The sequence below is a fragment of the Colias philodice genome, chromosome 29, assembly GCF_061535455.1.
Source record: "Colias philodice isolate Cphi_HAF_F1 chromosome 29, ilColPhil1 Martin Lab GWU primary, whole genome shotgun sequence".
Classification (NCBI taxonomy): domain Eukaryota; kingdom Metazoa; phylum Arthropoda; class Insecta; order Lepidoptera; family Pieridae; genus Colias; species Colias philodice.
The window spans coordinates 6,980,619-6,990,555 of record NC_143114.1 but is presented as its reverse complement, the minus strand read 5'-3'; the positions used below and the strand labels follow the sequence as shown (position 1 = coordinate 6,990,555).

General features: G+C 34.5%; 1 protein-coding gene, 1 long non-coding RNA gene and 1 pseudogene across 2 annotated transcripts in view; 2 read left to right on the top strand and 1 right to left on the bottom strand.

The window, feature by feature from the left end:
* The window catches only part of LOC149476080 (E3 ubiquitin-protein ligase COP1-like), a 143,251-nt gene extending 135,981 nt beyond the window's left edge, over window positions 1–7,270 (top strand). Inside the window, exon 12 of the transcript XR_016317913.1 lies at window positions 7,141–7,270. The gene's annotated coding sequence lies outside the window, so the exon portion shown is untranslated. The remainder of the gene's footprint in view (window positions 1–7,140) is intronic.
* Window positions 1–9,937, top strand: part of LOC149476073 (uncharacterized) — a 359,309-nt gene that overhangs the window by 300,524 nt on the left and 48,848 nt on the right. The gene's annotated exons all lie outside the window — the stretch shown is intronic.
* On the bottom strand, window positions 4,706–6,697 carry LOC149476081 (uncharacterized; annotated as a pseudogene).

The following is a 9,937-nucleotide window of genomic DNA, read 5'->3' as shown; positions in this document are numbered from 1 at the left end:
TAATACAATATTGTTTATTTGTTTGCAAACAGATAAAATAACTTTACTTTTTTATCAAAGTGACCTATTGAACTGGGTACTGTAAACTACATTGACCTGTCTGTACTTCCTATCGTACTAATATTATAAATGCGAAAGTTTGTGAGGATGTGTATGTGTGTGTTTGTTACCTACTCTTTACGTGACGTAAGCTGTAGCGTAGCGTAGCGGTATCTACAGCTTACGTCAATCTCATACATTCGTAGTCTATTCTATTGAACGCTACGCTAACAGAAAGCCACTTGACTAGGGGGGCTGAACCGATTAAAATGAAATTTAGCACACATATAGAGGGTAACTTGTATTAACACATAGGATAGGTTTTAAGTTTTAACCCAGAAATCTTATGGGAACGGGAACTATTCGGGTTTTTCGTTGAAAACGCGGGTGAAGCCGCAGGCGGAAAGCTAGTATATTATAAAGCTGAATAGTTTATTTACACAGCTAGTAAAAAAATATAGATTCCCTTTTTTACATAACTGGAAGCACTCAGTTTTCTTGTATTATAATAATCGGATGCCTACCTTTAGATAAATAGATACCTATTTACCTATGCATTAATTAAAAAAATAAAGGAGGACGCGTCAAATTGGACCTGAAACTTGGGATAAGACCAATACACACGAAATATTGTTTTTGTGATAGATCGTTACACATACCAAACGAAAAAAATAAATTAACCGGGTTCTTGTACAGTCAAGGCAAAAAGTTTTATTTATTTGGCTATTATTTTGCGCACAATAACGGTGTTTTTAATTCGAGTGAAGTAAATATAAACCTAAATGTCACTGGAGTGACTGAGTTTAACCATAAAGAACGTCTAACTACGTTGAATTATAATAAACACGGTATAGGTACCTGTTACAAAACATAATATTAGTGTATTTCGGTTATTAGAAGGCTTAAGATTAGTACGTTTTTGTAAGTGAAAGTGAATTGGAGTAACATAAAGATATTGTCATTGTCTTATAACAGTTATTAATTGCAAAAATTATTATACACAAAGAAATAAAATTTGATGTGACTGTACCAAAACCCGGTCGATAATTTTTTTATACAGGGTGTCCCAAAACTCAACGTCAAGCCAAAACAGGGCGATAGGATTGATTGTAACCATCATGAGAAAAATCTGAAAAAAAATCTATTCCATGCAGTTTGAAAAATATGGGCATTTAAGAAAAACCTAAAAATTTGGTCAACCTGTAACTATTTTTCGGTTATTTTGGTTAATTTTTATTATTTTTGTTCATTTAAACTTTGGAACCGTAACCCTAAATAACATTTCTAGAACCACAGTCAAAAATAATGACACAATTGCCCCAAGTTTCCTTGAATTGAAGACTATTTGTTAAACTATGAATTTAAAATTTTCAAAATTTGTCGACTTTGACGGCCCCTCCTTTAAAAAAAATGTACTAGAGTATCTTGGCAAGTGCCATTAAAAGTTGGCGCATTTAATCAGGATTGTAAAATAGTACAATACTTGTTAGTTTCATACTAAAAAAAATGAATGAAAAAATAAAAACCTCAAGTAACCCGATTTTTGCTAACCCATTTTATTTAGTTAAAATGTTTTTCATTCGCACAAACTCTTTGTAGGTTCTTAGTTTTACGGCAAAATGATGAGAGAGATGGATAGTGGACATGTTTGCCATGAGTGAGCGAGACAGATAGTGACGCCGTTTCGTTCCGATCGTGTTTAGTGCAAGTAAGAGATTTCCTTGACCAGGAATATCCGGGAAGGTGGATTGGACGTTCAGGCACTATCTCGTGGCCAGCCCGTTCCCCAGATTTAAATCCCCTGGATTTTTTTATTGGGGCGTTCTCCAAGAAAAAGTTTATTCAAAGCCCATTGAGCGAGTAGCCGAGCTGCGTGAACGAATTTCTCAAGCTGCTGAGGACACCAACTCTCGAGGATATGCCCGGCTAATAAGTAAATCTTTTTTAAGAAGATGTAGGGCGTGTATTGAGGCTGATGGTAAACAATTTGAACATTTATTGTAATAAAAAATGTTATTTCCCTATCTGACTTTTATTTCAATAAACCTAAAGTAAACTAGGTCAAGATTTTTAATTATTTTTTTAATTTTACTTACTTTTGTTGACTTTGGTAAAAGTGGCGTCACTATCTGTCTCGCTCACTCATGGCAAACATGTCCACTATCCATCTCTCTTATCATTTTGCCGTAAAACTAAGAACCTACCAAGAGTTTGTGCGAATAAAAAACATTTTAACTGAATAAAATGGGTTAGCAAAAATCGGGTTACTTGAGGTTTTTATTTTTTCATTCATTTTTTTTAGTATGAAACTAACAAGTATTGTACTTTTTTACAATCCTGATTAAATGCGCCAACTTTTAATGGCACTTGCCAAGATACTCTAGTACATTTTTTTTAAAGGAGGGGCCGTCAAAGTCGACAAATTTTGAAAATTTTAAATTCATAGTTTAACAAATAGTCTTCAATTCAAGGAAACTTGGGGCAATTGTGTCATTATTTTTGACTGTGGTTCTAGAAATGTTATTTAGGGTTACGGTTCCAAAGTTTAAATGAACAAAAATAATAAAAATTAACCAAAATAACCGAAAAATAGTTACAGGTTGACCAAATTTTTAGGTTTTTCTTAAATGCCCATATTTTTCAAACTGCATGGAATAGATTTTTTTTCAGATTTTTCTCATGATGGTTACAATCAATCCTATCGCCCTGTTTTGGCTTGACGTTGAGTTTTGGGACACCCTGTATATATTTTTCCCGTTATGTATGTGTTATGATTTATTATAAAAACAATATCTCATGTGTATTGGTAGAACTCAAGTGTTCAGACTTCAGGCCCAACTTCAATAGTAAAATGCCCATTCTCCTTTACCATTATTTAGTCCGCCCCGGCTTCGCCCGTGGTACATATTTATGTTTTCTCTACATAAGAACCATCCTGGTACTTCAAGGAATATAATAAAAAAAGAATTATCGAAATCGGTCCACCCGTTCTCGAGTTATGCGCTTGCCGCTTACCAACACATTTTGCGATTCATTTTTATATTAAAGATTATAAAATTTTCATGAATGTAGCCTATGTGCTAATAGAGACTATAATTATTTATCACTGTACCACAACAAAACAAACATCAATCCTTACAAACTTAAAGAAAAGTTAAAATTATTTTATTCGGCTTTCGGTTTATCCAGTTGAAAGTTCTGTAATAACAAAGCCAAAAAAGAAATACATCCGATTTGAGGAGGAGATTTCCTTCTCTTTCTTTCAAGTTGGTTCATAACGATACTGTATTAAATGCATACCTATTTTATTTTGTAATCTAAGTGCATACCTATGTATTTTAATGTTTTAATGTTAAACGCATTCAGTAGACAGTAATGTCACAATCTGAACTCGTAATAACAAATATGTGTTTATTAAATGCAAGTAAACTTAAATAAAACGGTTATGGATGCAGAACGATTAAACCCCACGCTCCATTATCTAAATTACATGAAAATGGAAATGCTGTGTAGCTTATGCTGTTATGAAGCTGTCGGCCATTAGATAAAAATTTATTAGCAATTCTGTAACCGCGTTTTGTTTTAGCGCCATCTAGCGGTCAGACGGTGTACTGCTTAATGATACGACAACTATGGCTCTTATAATATGTATTTGCATTTTCTGCATTTAAAACTTGTAAATTTAATGTAAATGGTTATTGAGGTAGTAAATTATAAATTACTAGTTTTCCGCCCGCGACTTCACCCGCGTTTTCAAAGAAAAACCCGCAAAGTTCCTGTTCCCGTGGGATTTTGCAGCATAAAACCTATCCTGTGTTAATCCCAGTTATACAGTTACCCTCTATGTGTGTGCTAAATTTCATTGTAATCGGTTCAGTAGTATTTGCGTGAAAGAGTAACAAACATACATACAAACTTTCGCATTTATAATATATAAGTAAAAATATTCCATCTTCATCATATTAATCCATCCTCACAAACGTAGGATAGGATAGGATAGGACAGGATTATATTCTAATTATAAAACACTAGCGGTCCGCCCCAGCTTCGCCCGTGGTGCATATTTCGCAATAAAAGGTAGCCTATGTTCTTTCTCAGGGTCTAAAGATGGTCTGTGCCAAATTTCATCAAAATCGGTCCAGTAGTTTATGCGTGAAAACCATACATAATTACATAATTAAAAACCTTTCCTCTTTATATAAAACATATTTGAAGAAATAACCATTGAAAGATGAGAGTTTAATGTTTAATTTTAAAATCGGTTTAAATAGTGCGTAATATAGCTATTGCGTGATGAATACATATTTTTATTTTAATAGGTTCCTATATTAATTCACTTTGACCGCCTCCTTGGTACAGTGGTTGACGCGTGAGCGTAGAACCTCCTGGGTTCGATTCCCGGTGGAGACGAAAAATCTACACGAAAAAAAAATGTTTCGGTCTGGCAGGACACAGAAGGCTGATCACCTACTTGTCCCTAAAGAAAATCGATCAGTGAAACAGATGTATAATGCATCTGCCCCTTACCCCACTAGGGGACATGGGACTTCACTTTTTTATATTAATTCATATGTCTTCAAAGGTAGACATTAATGATAATTAAAACACGAGAAATATGAAATTCACACATCTATTTCATACTATTTTAATATGTATCTTCTTTCTTTTAATCTCTATTTTCCTTTTCCTCTTTTTCAACAGCTTCTTTCTCTTCCGAATTATCTTTGATTCTTTCTTCAAGAGCGACATTTGTTGATGCACTCGTTTGCACATCAGCTCGTTCGACCACCACTTGTATGTTATTTTTCATTTTGTCTTTATCTAGAAAATAAAACGAATCCATACTATATTAATATTATAAAAGCGAAAGTAACTCTGTCTGTCTGTCTGTTACTCAATCACGCCTAAACTACCGAGAAAGGACATAGGCTACTTTTTATCCCGAGAAAATGACGCAATCCCAGAAATCCCACGGGAACGGGAACTATGCGGGTTTTTCTTTGACTGCGCGGGCGAAGCCGCGGGCGGAAACCTAGTATAAAATACTAATGAGTATTTCAGGAAACATTTGTTCTACCCAAATAAAAGAAGCCTTACTATACACATAATCTATCCGATATACCAAATACAACAAATACGATCAACAATTTTTTCGCCCGCTCAATCGCATTTTTTTTAATTTTTGTCTGTCTGTTTGTTCCGCCTAATCTCTGGAACGGGTGGACCGATTCAGACGGGACTTTCACTGATAGATATCTGATGTTATAAGGAGTAACTTAGGCTACAGGATACTTTTTTATATCGAAATTCCCACAGGAATATTAGGGGTAAAGGGAAAAACTCATTTATGCGGATAAAAAGAAATAATAGATATTTGATATATCCTTAACTACTATGACTACTAACTACTACTACTTGTAGTCTAAATTACTTGACAAAGTAGTATACCAGGCAAGCAATCAGTAGGACAGGGGCAGAATGACGTCACATCGGGCGTAGTTATTCGTATATTAGCGTAGGAGTGTTTCAGAACTATATTTTCATTGTCACACCCGCATTTGCCACAAGATCTGTGACGTTTTAGTATTTCCTTTGACGAAGCTGTAAATTATAAGAAGTAGTTAGTTTTAGTCGTAGTAGTTAGTAGTTAGTAGTAAAATTTCAAGGTCGCGTCATGGTAATACCGTCACGTTGTAGTTATGCGTCGATTTTTGTGTGAAGTCCCATGTCCCCTAATGGGGTAAGGGGCAGATGCATTATACATCTGTTTCACTGATCGATTTTCTTTAGGGACAAGTTTTAGGTGATCAGCCTTCTGTGTCCTACCAGACCGTGACATTTTTTTTTCTTCGTCTCCACCGGAAATCGAACCCAGGACCGGTGCTACGCTCACGCGTCAACCACTGTACCAAGGAGGCGGTCAATGCGTCGATTTTGGTATCTTTCAATCTTGCCAAAGAAATTTCACTTCAGACTCTTTTTTTATCATATAAGTATATCATTTATTTTATTCCTTTATTGTTAAAAAGCATTGTAGATAAATATAACTATTAACTACTACAGTAGAGAGCGCGTGATCGCTACAAAAAATCTGTAAAATCGCAATTAGGATTCGCGATACTACGATACGTACGATTCCGTGCATACTTGTATATACCTAAGCTAACTGGCATTCCGCCCGCGGCTTCGCCCGCTTTGTCTAAAATCTAATAAAATAAATACAAAACTTCCTCTTGAATCACTCTGTCGCTTAAAAAAAACCCGCATCAAAATCCGTTCCGTAGTTTTAAAGATAAGCATACATAGAAGCATACATAGGGATATAGGGGAGAAAGAATGCGACTTTGTTTTATACTATGTGGTGATGATGAAGAGCAACCGCAAAAAATGTTCATCCAATTTACAATCAAGATAACCGAATGAATTTGATATATCCTTACTTACCTCCCTTACTAAATTTGAAAGGTATTTCCCTTTCCTGCCCCCCTTTTTTCTTGTTCACAGAAAAGCCGAGTGCCTTTTTCACTGATGCTGCAAAACTCTTCTTTTTCTCTGGAGTAAATATAGAGCAGAGACATTCATCAGCTGGTCCTGGCCCTTCTTTGAGGTTCTGTAAAGTCTTCTCATCGAGTTTTTTGAGTTTGGCATAGCTTGCCATTTTTCAATCATTCTTTAAACGGAATTTGAACTTTTTGTGCGTGGTTTACGACTCATTTTTGTTTGTGTATTTCACAGAATTGTGATATTGAGACGTAAATGTGTCTAAGAAATGTATAATTAAACATATAATAAATAATCATTGTTATAAATTACTTGTGGTATAATTTTTTCCTCTTTTTATATAACATTATTTAGCTTTCCAAACATCCATAATGAATAGTTTTTATTTACATTTAAACAAACATTTTGTTTGTGACGTTTTAACGTTTGCGTAAAGAAAATGTCAAATTATTTTTTTTAACAAACGCCATTAGGCGTAGCCATTAGGTCATTGATTGGGGGCTTGATTGGGGGTACTTACTTTTGTACAGACTATATATTTCTTAAATCAAATATTTTATTATTTACTAGCTGTGCTCCGCTCCTGTTAGTCTTGGCGAGATGATATTATATAGCCTATAGCCTTCCTCGATAAATGGGTCATCTAACACCGAAAGAATTTTTCAAATCGGACCAGTAGTTCCCGAGATTAGCGCGTTCAAACAAACAAACTCTTCAGCTTTATAATATTAGTATACCTCTAGAAAGTATAAATTACCAAGTATTAGTAACTAGGCAAAGTGCGTAATTTTTGTATTTATATTAAAATAGTGAGTTGAAAATTTTATATTTCTGTACCTTCGTTTTCTTCTTCCCTGCACAGATTTATTTATTGAAGTGAAGTTTCACTTCTGACACGTGTGCTCGGCTCACATGTTTTTAATCTTTGCACAGTCAATGTTTCTTTTAAAACAATTATAAAAAGGGGAAATAAATAGTGAATTAAATTATCGAAAGTAAACGCGGCCTTAGCCAAAGCTAATGTTATTTTTCATCAATATTGTGGTTACTGCAATGGATAGGGCTTAATAGCTTTCCTTTTTTAGTTTCTTGAAATAAATCCAGGCATTTTTAAATAAGCTGTGGTTGCCATGACAACCGTTGTGATTATCACGTGATTATTAAGACGCCTACGCCACCCTACGCTTCGCATATTTGTATTTTTTAAGTCGATTAATATTAATCTACTACATATTTTACTTATTAAATTCGAAGTTAAAGGTTTAAAAATATACTACTTAAGTACATTGTACACTATTCGTTAATATAATTTTTTGTGTTTTTTATAATCTTTACAAAAAAAAACAATTCTGCGTCAGAGTAAAAAACAATTCAGCAAGCAAACTTTCAAAACGGCGTGACTGATTTTCATGATGTTTTCTATTGTGTGTAATTTCCTTTTTAAAGCTTGAGAATAGGTCTATTCTAATATACATATAGGTAATAATTACTATATTATATCAACAGATGTTAAAAAAATGTTTGAAAATCTGTCCAGTAATCACATAATTTAAAAATAATCACATAATTTAAATTCGTCTATATACCTAATTTAGTTTGCATTTTCATATAGTTACTAGCTGTGCTCCGCGGTTTCACCCGCATTGCTCCGTTCCTGTTGGTCTTAGCGTGATGATAATTATAAGCCTATATATAGCCTTCCTCAGTTAATGTGTTATCTAACACCGAAATAATTTTTAAATCGGCCCAGTAGTTTCTTAGATTAGCGCGTTCAAACAAACAAACAAATAAACTCTTCAGCTTTATAATATTAGTATAGATAACTCATAAGTCCATAACCCATGAAAAGTCAGGATTAACAGCTAGTATTATAAACTAGAACCATTTTTCGTTCATGAATATTTTATATTTTGTCAAATCACAAACTACATTGGTTTCTTATTTCAATAATTTTTGACAAATGGTGTATCATCAATCTATGATTTCTGACTAGTCACTCGCCCGGGTTCGTCCGTGATAAATGTGTATTTTGAACTTCTTCAGGTGCTTTGAGAGTAAAATTTCAAGTTCCCGTCATGGCAATACCGCCACATCATGAAGTAAGGCGACAATTTTGGTATCTTTGCTAAAAAAGTTTCACTTCTGACACGTGTGCTGAACACACACGCTCTTTTTTAACTAAGTAGGTATATTGTAATGAATTATAGCTAGGATTATATTTAAAACTAGATTTCCGCCCGCGGCTTCGCCCGCGTTGGTAAAGGAAAACCCACATAGTTCGCGTTCCCGTGGGATTTCCGGGATAAAAACTATCATATGTGTTAATCCAAGTTACCCTCTATATGTGTGCTAAATTTCATTGTAATCGGTTCAGTAGTTTTTACGTGAAAGAGTAACAAACATCCATACATCCATACATCCTTACAAACTTTCGCCTTTATAATATATATTAGATATTAGAATATTAGATATTAGATACTAGTTTCAAACCCTGGCTTGCTCTGACAAAATTTGTGTGCTAAAAATGTTTATCACGAATATTATAAAGATTTTGTTACGAATTTTGTTTAATTGTAGATACCACATATGTACCTAACATATTCCAATGTGCATATGTGGCCGTCATTTGATTGAATCTGTTATTTGTTTCAGATTTCAATGACTCGCTGGAATGACTAGTGCGTAGATTGTTTGACGACATTCAATTGAATGACTAGGCCGAACTTTGATTTAACAAGCGTCACTCAACGTCCTACTAGGTAGTTAAAAAAACACGATGACGTTCAGTCAATAAAAGTTACATTAAACAATTTGACGAGTTGTCCTTTAGTCATTCAATTGAATGTCGTCATTCAAAGAACACGCTAGTCATTTAATCAAATAGAAGATACAACTAGATGACTGTGACACATACATTTCCTTAGTTTTAAAACATATTAAAATCAATGCCCATCTCACTACGGCAGTTTTATGATAATAACTCCTTATAGACCGGGAGATACTGACACAAAATTTCGAGTCATTTGTAACAGGATGGCGGTTCTACAGGGGTCTTAGTACGCAATGACAAAAAGAAAAATGATGGTGTGAACGCTGGTACCGGTGGGTTAGTCGCGTGGGCGTTAGTCGAACTCGTCGGAAAAATAGCGAAAGTCAAACGATTTGTAACACAAAAATTTTAGAATTTACCGATAGCCCATAAAAAAGAAGTAGGCGGTAGTGTCATGCCATACTTTTCCGGTATGACTTACAGCCCGCCATACCGACGCGAATGTGTTGATTTAAAAAAAACAATTATTCAACCATTTGTACCAAGCTAACTTTTGCACAGGTAACCATCGTCGTGCAGCCATTTACGAAAATCGCCATGCCATACTTTTCGGACGATTCCAAATGG